At 37.8% G+C, this 11531-nt stretch overlaps 1 non-coding gene across 1 annotated transcript; it reads left to right on the plus strand.

Annotated features, from left to right (window-relative positions):
• The first annotated feature begins 9756 nt into the window (after positions 1-9756).
• On the plus strand, positions 9757-9863 carry LOC113853417. Its single transcript, XR_003502589.1, has one exon. It is a non-coding gene; the product is annotated as a small nucleolar RNA R71 (small nucleolar RNA).
• The last annotated feature ends 1668 nt before the right edge of the window (positions 9864-11531 follow it).

An 11531-nucleotide genomic window follows, 5' to 3' on the forward strand; every position in this document is an offset into this window, starting at 1 on the left:
TCAAAAGATGAGCCATATACTTTAAAGTCATCCATGAAAACTTCTATGCAATGCTCTACTAAATCAGAAAAAATGCTTAACATGCATCTCTAGAATGTGCCAGGAGTATTACATAGACCAAAGGGCATCCTTTGATAGGCGAAGGTGCCAAAAGGACATGTAAATGTGATTTTTTTCCTAGTCATCAAGTGCAATGCATATTTGGAATAACCAGAAAAATCATCTAAAAAGCAAAATGAGACTTACTAGCCAACCTTGCTAGCATTTGATCAATGAAAGGTAATGGAAAATGGTCCTTCCTTGTTACTTGGTTTAGTCTCTCCAACTGTTTTGGACTTTGGTGAGTATCAGCTCTTCCTTCTCACTTTTCACCACAGTGAGTCTAGATTTCTTTGGAACCAATTAGACCGGGCTGACCCAAGTGCTGTTTGAAATTGGGTAGATGATCTCAGCTTGAAGTATCTTGGTTACATCTTTCTTCACCAAATCTAAGGTTATGGGATTCACCCTTCTTTGAGGTTGCCTCACTGGTTTAGCTCCCTTATCCAACAAAATTATGTGCATGCACATGGAGGGGCTAGTTCCAAGAATATCAGTAAGTGTCCATCCTATGGCTCTTTTGTACTTTTTGATCACTTCTAGCAACTTCTCCTCTTGATCATCATCAAGCTTGGTGGAAATGAAACCGAGAGCTTTTCATTTGCTTCTAAAAAAGCATATTTCAAATGCTCAGGTAGAGGCTTCAACTCCAATATGGGCGGTTGCTCTATAGATGGAAGTGATTTGACACTTTCATTTGTTAAAATCTTTACAATATTCAAATCATAAGAGTTAGATTTAATTGTACTTGGTGTACTCATTGTAGATTTTTCATTCAAATAATAAAAAATTTCAGCACAAGTTTCACACAAAAAAGAATTATTACAAGATTCACAAATAAATGTATCTATACAATGAGAAAAATCATGAAAATAGTCTCTTTCTAAAAATTCAGACAAAGTGTCATCTAGTAATGCATAAAAAAGGTCAATATGGAAAACAGAGTATTCTTCATGTGGGTGCTTCATAGCATCCAGTATGTTGAAGCAGACAACGCTATCTCCAAACTCCATGGTAAGTGTTTCGGCATGCACATCAATCTTCGTTCTTGCAGTCTTTAAGAATGGTCTTCCCAAAATGATTGGTCCATCACTATTCACCGACTCTTCTTCTTGCATGTCAAGGATGTAAAAATCAGCTGAAAAAATAATGTCATTCACCCTTACTAAAACATCCTCAACAAGTCCAACTAGATGTGTTGTGCTCTTGTTGGCAAATTGAATAATTACACCCGTGGGCTGCAAAGGGCTAAGAGACAAAGAGGTAAAAATAGACAATGACTTGACATTAATGGATGCTCCTAGATCTAACATAGCATTATCAATTCTATTATTGCCAATAGAGCATGGAATAGTAAATGTTCTTGGATCTTTACACTTTTCAGGCATTGTTGTCCTCTTTTTCTTAAACAGTGTAGAAACATTTCTACCATATTTACCCTTTCATTACCCTTTAGACACCTTCTGTGTGTACACAAATCTTTCAAGAATTTAGTGTATCTAGGGATTTGCTTGATTGCATCTAGCAGAGATATATTCACCTCCACCTTCTTGAAGGTTTCCAGAATTTCCTTCTCGGTTTCTTTGGATTTCTTGCTAGGTTGGATGGCTCTTTGAGGAAATAGGAGAGGAATTTCTTTTTCAGCATTTTCTACTACACTTGGTTGACATAGGATTTGAGTAAGTGTAGGTTCTGAGGTATTTTCCTCTCCATTTTCATCAGCTGCAGCTGAAGTGTAGTTGGTATTTTCCTTCTCCTTTGATTGTTCAGGTCCTTACATCACTCTTCTAGATCTCAAGGCAATTGCACTCACATTTCTTGGGTTTACCACAATTTGTGTAGGGAGATTTCCTGAGCCTTGGGATTGAATTTGGTTAAGAGAAGAAGCTAATTTTCCCATTCGATTCTCCGAAGTCTTGATGATAGCTTTTGTCCTTTGTTGGAAGGTGATGTTGTTCATTGCCATTTGCTTCATAAGCTCTTCTAGTGATGGCTCACTCTTTTGAGATGCAATGGCTTGTGAGGTAGATGTTTGATGATGTTGAGCTTGTTATAGTTAGTGGGATTTGCTTGGACCAACATGGTGTGCTTGATAATGGTTGTTATATTGCTAGTTGTGCTACTGTGAGGAGTTTTCCCATCTCAAGTTTGGATGGTTTCTCCAGCCCGAATTGTATCTATTTGAAGACAAGTCCCAATTGGGTTGTTGCTGTGGCTGTTGAAAAAGAAACTTATTAGTATAAATATTTGTAGCATAGGCTTGGGAATTACCTTCCAGAGTATCGGATTCTTGCAATGTAAGACAACTATCTTATAATGATCTGTAGTTGAACAAATTTCGTATAGCATGATTGGAATAGGTGGTGATGGAGGTAAAGGTATAACAACATTCTTTTGCATTGAAGCTAATAGCTTTACCATGGAGGCCAACTCATCAATCTTGTGCTCCAACTTGTTGGGATCTGCAACTTGAATCTCATTGACACCTCTAGTCACACAAGAATTTTGTCTGGTGGCAAATTATTGGGAATTGGTAGCCATATTTTCAATTAAGTTTTTGGCTACAATAGGTGTCTTGTCTACCAATGCTCCTCCAGTTGCTGCATCTATCATACTTTTATCCATGAGGTGTATTCCTTCATAAAGTATTGGATGAGAGTTGATCACTGATTTGGTAGTAAGGGCAGTTGTTTGGAGGGCAAGTGTACTCATCTAGAAGTAATAAAGGGTTCATAAATTAAGTTCCCGAAATATCGTCCCCCAAGGATTGTTTTCCAATTACTAAGAATTTCATAATTCAATTGTTTAAGCTTCAAAGATATGAGATTAATTAAAACAAGAATTTATAAAATTAATTATAGACTAAGAGCAAGGAATACAATGCATGTCTTGGTTGAACTTATCGGAGAGGAACCTAGGGCATATGGGTTTTCTCATTCGATCATTTATGTTATTTTTCTGTTTAATTCTAAATTCAATTTTCTTGTGATTACAAATCATTCATACGAATACTATTAATACCCAATGGTCATGCAATATTGATATTCTTTTCTCTAAATTAACATCCTCAATGGTCATGCAAGACATCAAATTAAGAAAGTTTAAGGAACCTATGAACTTGTTAATTTAATAACGATTAGAAGAGAAAGATTGGTTTAGTCCACCTAATCCTTTGTCTCGTTTTATCCTATAGATCTATTAATTAACCAAGGTACGGTCGCCAGACAATATAATTAATTTGGATTAAGAGATAAGCATAATAGGATAAAATTTAATCACGAAACGGAAATCTAGTTTAGATTCAAACGTCAAAACCCCATAAATTCTTGAAAAATAGTTCCTATAGCCCTAGCTATGGACTTAGTTACTCATGCTAAAGAAAAGAACTAAAACAATCATAAACAAAGCCATAATAAAAAAGAAATAGCAAACTAGAGTATGAGATGTTTTCCCGGTCTTCAAGTACAATCGCTTGAAACTCCAAGTCTCGCCAAGCATGTGCCAAGGATCCCGGGCAAGAGAGATGAGATGAGAAGTGTATCCGAAAGCCAAAGACTAGATGTAAAAACGGTCCCTTTAAGATGCCTAAGATCCCTTTTTAATAGGTTTGAAAACCCTAAAGACTCTTGATAATTGGGCTTCTCGCAGATGACCACAGCCTTGCAAGGCCTTAAGCATGACTGTGCATGGGCTCGAAGCACCCCTGTGCTTGTTGAAAGGGTCTGGGCATGCTGACTGCTGTGAAGCTCTAATCTTCATAAATTTGGGCCCAAAATGCACCCAACATCCACTTGCGGCCTCTTTATACCAAACTGCATAATTAATATATAAATTAGTGTAAAACTCAAATAAAATAAAGGTCAAATATGAATATATGAGCTGCAAAATATAGCTTAATTATAGACTTATCAACTCTCTCATATTTATCTGTTTGCTTGTCCTCAAGCAAAGTATTGGTTAAGAGAATAACATAATAACTTGAAACATAATACAACACAAGGAACTCGAGATGAAGGGGATAAAGAGAGCAACAAGAGTAATATCACTGAGCATAAGCAATCAAAAGGATTCTCAATTAGAATCTTATATTGTCATACTTTTCACTCAAACATCAAACTGAGGTACTCTACTTTCCTCTCTCACTATGGGACAAATTTAAGATATCACTCAGTTCTCCTAAAGAAAAGTGTACTACCATAAGCTTGACTATAAACCGACTCTCTACTAAATAAATTAAATGCAAGTAAAAATCATGAGGTCTTTTTCAGGTTATAATGCGGCCAAGTGGTTATAATAATTGAGGTGAGATAAATGAAAGAAAGGGGATATACAAAGGGGTAATCAATTATAAAAATTATAAACATCCCCTAAGTTTACAAATGAAGTTCTTTGAGTAATTTTTATATTTTACATATAATCAATATCTTTACTCCTCTCTCCTATCAATCATATATAATTTTTTTTCTTCTCTTTTTCTTTTTTTTTATTCTTTTTTTCATTTTTTTATACTCTTTTTTTCTTTTTGCACATTAGAGATATAGAGGAAAATTTATCAAACAATTCAACAACTCAATTGCTCCATTCATAAACTCAAGGTCATCAAAACATTCTATAAATTTAACGCAAGGGACTAAGAAAATCAATAAAGCTCAAAGTGGACAACTAGTTGTATCTCAAACATGTGGAAAGCCAAGAATAAAAAATCCTATTGTGCCTTAATCACATTAAAACATGCAATTAAAAAGAGAAGTCTTAAGTTGGTTCCAAGTCAAGTTCTAGAGCACAAATCCTAAGGAGATAATCACACAACACAATGAGGAAAAGGGTACAATTAATTATATTAAGATAAGAATCCCCTTTAAGGCTCAAAACTCATATATGTGTGTTAAAGTTTAATGTAGAGCATAAAAGTAAGGAACTTAGCTAATTATTAGTTTCCAAATGAAAGTATAATGCCATAATAATCACTCAACATGCTCTTCTATCTGGAAAAATTGGGTTCCATGAGAGAAAAAATTATAAATTATCATAAAAAAATAGCATAGACACTTTACTCAAGAACATGCAATAATATAATCACAAACTACTTCCCCATACTTAAAGCAAAACATTGTCCTCAATGTTTGAAAGCAATCAAATTAAAAGCATGTAAAGAGGGCAATTGAATATAAAGGAAAGAGTTTCCCTAATAATTCCTGGCGCAACGGCTTCGGGTAAAGGAGCACGACCATGCTGACATCTTAAGCACACCCATGCTTATGATGTAAAGCTTCTCTCACAACTACAACTAAATGCACGGCCGTGTATAAGATGAGCACGAGCGTGCTTTCAGATCAGAGCTCAAAAGTATGTGCAAGAACAATGAACTCTGTTCTTGCAATCTTTCAATATGCTTATTCTTTATTCTAAAAATAAAATAAAATAACATTAGTAAAATTAAAATAACCAAAAAGAAATAAAATTTAAATAAAATAAAAGACACAGGTTGCTTCTTGAAAGCGCTTGTTTAACTTTACGAGCATGACGTTCCTGTTAAATCATGGTGGGAATAAGGTATGAGTCTCAGAGGTGACTACCTTGATATGCAATTGTCTCCCCCAACAACTACGCTTCTCCAACATCTATTACATCAGAAAAATTATTCATAAGATGGGGATTAGAATAAAGAGAAGATAATTTAAGCTTCGAATTAGGAGGCTTATTAATGGATGGTTTAAGCTTTTGTCTTTTCTTCTTCTTATATTGCTTCCTCCTTGGCCTTTTTTGTAACACCTTAAATTTAATTTTCAATAAATAAGAAATTTCGCAAATTTTTGAAATAATAAAATTTCTATTTTAATTCAAGTTTCATCAATCATTTCAAATAAAGAAAGGGGTTACAAATTATATCAAACAGTCGCTACGAGACTTATTCTACTACAACAGTATTTCAAAATAATGTCCTAAGTCCTATAGCAGTTCCATCCACCCCTTCACTGAGCCCGGTGCTGATCGTCTTGATTACCTGAAAAATGAATGTAAAGGTGAGTACCCTACACTACCCAAAACACATAGTCAACATAGAGTCTCACCTCAAGAACATTTCTAATACATTAACCAAGCACAAACACAAGCAGCATTTCACATCCATAAGTATAATTCATAAACCCAATGCATATGCACGCCAGCCACATTTACTGCAGCAATGTGATCACAGATTTACACCATGAATGGTCGCCGGTTACCCCCGCACCACGGATACCATATGGGCAGTTACGAGTCGCTCAACAAAGGTAATGGTCAGAGGTCTAGTCAGGAAGATAATACATGGCCCGTGGTGCACCCGTTCCGCATTCGGTGTCACTACCACTCCCTCTTCCCCAATGTATTTTTACTGTCCTCATCTCCCACACCCTAGTGTATCGCTGAACCATTCACAGCACATTACAACGGCGCTAATACGCCCATTCACACATATTCCATTCATGCATGCAATAATCATGCTTACACATGGCACACAGCCCACATTGCATTCAAATACACGGCACTAGGCCCACATTCATTTCACATTACACGACACATAGCCAAAATTCATCTATATTACACGGCTCTTGAGCCCACATTTGTTCACACACTGCAATACATTGCAAAATTCCATCAACCACATATTTTCTCATCCATACACATAATATTCATATATCACGACACATGGCCCACATCATATTTCACAGTAATTTCCTAGCCTCTAGTCAACCATATCATAATAGTCAACTAAATAACGGTAAATCGCATACAAAGAGTAAGGTAGAGTCCCCCTTTACCTCGGATTGGCGTTCCACACGCTAAATCCACCAAGAAGTACTCCACCTCACGAATTTCATCCTCCAAGCATTCTCCACATGGATTCAACCTTCAATCAAGCTCCCGAACAGCTTTAGAGGCAATTTAATCGGTGAAAAGAGCTTTAGGCATGAGAGGATCGAAGAGAGAGGGAGAAATAACTCTCCCCGAACACTAACCCTCTTTAAATCATTTTCTGGTTGCAACAATCTCGCTACAGCGAGATATTCTCACTGCAGCGACACGCCCTCTTGCTACAGTGAAAAAACCAGAGAAAATTGCACTTTGGTTTCTGCAGAATCTTGCTACAGCGAGACTGCACCTAGAAATGTACCTCAAATTGTCGCTTTCTCGCTACAGCGAGAAGGTGACAGTTCCAGTCTTTCCTCCCAGGGCCCTCTCGCTACAGCGAGAATCCTCTCGCTGCAGCGAGAACAGCCCAGTATCTCGCCCTGTACTTAGGCACTTTGCCCATTTTAGCCCAACCAGTCATGCATACACACACACACACACATATATATACACATACATATTCACAACATATATCTAAAAAAAATACACACATGAATATACATTTATATTTATATAATTATCAATAATTAATATTACAAAATTTGAGGCATTACAACTCTCCTCTCCTTTAAGGAATTTCGTCCCCGAAATTCAACCAAACATATTCAGGTACAAGAACAACCCCGGATACAATTATCTCATTCTACTCTCCGTTTCTCATTTGGCATCTCCCTCATCACTTGATCTCCATATTACCTTCACCAACAGCTGTTTAACATGGTGATCAGCAATTCTCATCGAGTACACATCATACGACAAGTCTTCTCTTACTTGAACTGGGTCAAGATCAATCACATGGGAAGGATCCGACACATATTGCCTAAGCTGTGACACATGGAACACTGGATGTAGATTTGAGAGGTTCAGAGGCAATGTGATCCGATATGCAGTAGGACCAATTCTACTCAGCACTTCAAATGACCCAATAAACTTAGAAGACAACTTCCGAGACTTTAGAGCTCTCTCCACTCCGGTCACAGGCAAGACCTTCAGAAATACGTGGTCACCCACCTAAAACTCCAATGGTTTCCTCCTCTTATCATAGTAGCTCTTTTTCCTGTCTTGCGCAACCTTCATTTTATCTCTGATAATTCTGATTTGCTCATTCTGCCTTTGGATCATATCTGGCGCACACAAAGTCGCCTCTCCAGTTTCATACCAACACAACGGAGTCCTGCACCTCTGCCCATACAAGGCCTCAAACGGTGTCATTCCAATACTGGCATAATAACTGTTGTTATACATGAATTCCACTAACGGCAAGCACTCTTCCTAAGTTCCCTACTGCTGAGCACATAAGCCCTCAACAAGTCCTCTAGAGATTGGATGGTCCGCTCAATCTGACCGTCAGTCTGTGCATGATAAGCCGAGCTCAGTCTCTGCTTAGTCCCCAACGCCCGTTGCAAGCTCTCCCAAAACCTCGAGGTAAACCTCAGATCTTTATCTGACACCACACTAGTCGGCACTCCATGCAGTCTGACTATCTCCCACACATATAACTCTGCAAGTCGCTCCAATTTATACTTTATATTAATCGGGAGAAAGTGTGCAGCCTTGGTCAACCGATCCACTATCACCCAGATGGCATTATGGTTGTTCCTGGTCTTAGGCAACCCAGAAACAAAGTCCATGGAAATACTATCCCATTTCCACTCATGGATCTCCAACGGCTGTAACAACCCAGGTGGACGCTGGTGCTCTACCTTTGCCTTCAGGCATGTTAGGCATTTAGCCACATATTCAGCCACATCCCTCTTCATTCCATTCCACCAAAAACTCTTCCGAAGATTCTGATACATTTTGGTTGCACCGGGGTGAAAACTCATCCTGCTCTTATGTGCTTCCTCAAGCACCATCTATCTCAGCTCATCCACTTGAGGAATGCACACTCGGTTCCAGAACTTAATCACCTCGTTTTCATCACGGTGGAAATCCAAGTCCTTTCCCTCATCCTTCTGCCTCATCATGTCTTGCAATAAGGCATCTCTCTGTTGAGCATCTCGGACGTACACCAAAAAGTCATTGTGAATTGTCATTGCTTTGAGATATAAACTCCCCGGCCTTACCTCCATGGCCAAATTCATGTCCCGAAATTACTCAATCAACTCCATCTCTTTCACTATCATCGCTGCCACATGCAGCGATTTTCGGCTCAAAGCATCGGCTACCACATTTGCCTTACCAAGGTGGTAAGACAATGTGAAGTCGTAGTCCTTGAGGAATTCCATCCATCTCCTCTGTCGCATATTCAGCTCCTTTTGGTCAAATAGATATTTCAAGCTCTTATGATCACTGAACACCTCAAACCTCGGCCCATACAGGTAGTGCCTCCATACCTTAAGAGCAAAAACCACTGCGGCTAACTCCAGATCGTGAGTTGGATAGTTGATTTCATGTGGGCGTAACTGTCTTGAGACATAGGCGACCACTCGCCCGTCTTGCATCAAAACACAACCAAGTCCTTGCCCGGACGCATCACAACCAAGTCCTTGCCCGGATTCATCTAGTTGCTTTGCAAGGGCTGCCATTTGGTTCCTTAGTGGGCCGCTACTCTCTTCTTGGCAGACTCGGGCGATCTCTTTCCTTTTGATGTCGTAAGAGTCAGCGGTGTGCCACTGGAAGTTAAAAGATGTCATCTCATCTATTAGCTTGTATGCATCATCTGGATCTTTTCTTATGAGGGACCCTTCTACTGCGGCATCAATTGTAGCCCTGGTGGAAATTGATAAGCCACTGTAAAAGATTTACACCTGTCTCCATGTTGGGAAATCATGATGAGGACATCTCCTCAAAAGCTCTTGAAACCGCTCCCATGCCTCGAACAAGGATTCTGCTTCATATTGTTAAAAGCAACATATCTCCGTCATGAGTTTTGAGGACTTTGATGGAGGAAAGTATTTTTCCAAGAATTGTTGAGTGAGGTCTTCCCAAGTTGTAATGGAGTTAGCTGGGAGTGAGGCGAACCAAGCATTCACCTTTTCAGATATCGAGAACGGGAAAAGACAGAGTCAAATAGCATCGTTGGAGACTCCATTGTATTTAATGGTATCTGTTAATCGGAGAAACTTTGTCAGATGAAGATTGGGATCTTCGTTAGGCATGCCCCCAAACTGTATAGAATTTTGAACCACGATTATGAGTGTTGATTTCAATTCAAAATTGTTTGCCGCCACATTAGCGGTCGCAATGCTTCCAGGGGTGCCTCTAGTAATAGGTGTCATGTAATCTTGAATTCATCTTCTCCCCTCTGCACGCTCTCACTTTTTTTCTTTGTCTACGGATCAAATAAACAAGTTAGTGAACATATAGAACGAGTGAGCATACATTAAAAGAAATTGTGAAATAATAAAAAAATTAAAATAAAATAAAATAATTATAAAATTAAAAGAAAAATTTAACAATAAACAAAATAGAATTAAAATAAAATAAAACACAAATTGTTCAAATCAATTAAATTTGAGATTTTCTTAATATTGAAAAAGCAATCTCCAGCAACGGCGCCAAAAACTTGTTCGAAGGGCAAGTGTACCCATCTAGAAGTAATAAATGGTTCTTAAATTAAGTTTCTGAAATATTGTCCCACAAGGATTGTTTTCCAATTACTAAGAATTTTCTAATTCAATTGTTTAAGCTTCAAAGATATGAGATTAATTAAAACAAGAATTTATAAAATTAATTATAAACTAAAAGCAAGGAATATAATGCACGTCTTGGTTAAACTTATCAAAGAGGAACCTAGGGCATATGGGTTGGGTTTTCTCATTCGATCCTTTATGTTATTTTTCTGTTTAATTCTAAATCCGATTTTCTTGTGATTACCAATCATTCAAACAAATACTATTAATACCCAATGGTCATGCAATATTAATATTCTTTTTTCTAAATTGACATCCTCAATGGTCATGCAAGACACCAAATCGAGAAAGCTTAAGGAACCTATGAACTTATTAATTTAATAACAATTAGAAGAGAAAGATTGGTTTAGTCCACCTAATCCTTTGTCTCGTTTTACCCTATAGATCTATCAATTAACCGAGGTACGGTTGCCTGATGATATAATTAATTAGGATTAAGAGAGAAGCACAATAGAATAAAATTTAATCACGAAACGAAAATCAAATTTAGATTTAAACGTCAAAACCAGATAAATTCATGAACAATAGTTCCGATAGCTCTAGCTATGGACTTAGTTACTTATGCTAAAGAAAAGAACTAAAATAATAATAAACAAAGCCATAATAAAAAGAAATAAGAAACTAGAGTATGAGATGTGTTTCCAGTCTTCAAGTACGATCGCTTGAAGCTCTAAGTCTCGCCAAGCATGTGCCAATGATCCCGTGCAAAAGAAAAGATGAGAAGTGTATCTGAAAGCCAAAAACTAGATGTAAAAACGGTCCCTTTACGATGCCTGAGATCCCCTTTTAATAGGGTTTAAAAACCCTAAAGACTCTTGATAATTGGGCTTCTCGCAGATGACCACAACCTTGCAAGGCCTTAAGCACGACCGTGCATGGGCTCGAAGCACCCCCGTGCTTGTTGAA

Source organism: Abrus precatorius, unplaced genomic scaffold, assembly GCF_003935025.1.
Source record: "Abrus precatorius isolate BTA unplaced genomic scaffold, Abrus_2018 Scaffold10, whole genome shotgun sequence".
Classification (NCBI taxonomy): Eukaryota; Viridiplantae; Streptophyta; class Magnoliopsida; order Fabales; family Fabaceae; genus Abrus; species Abrus precatorius.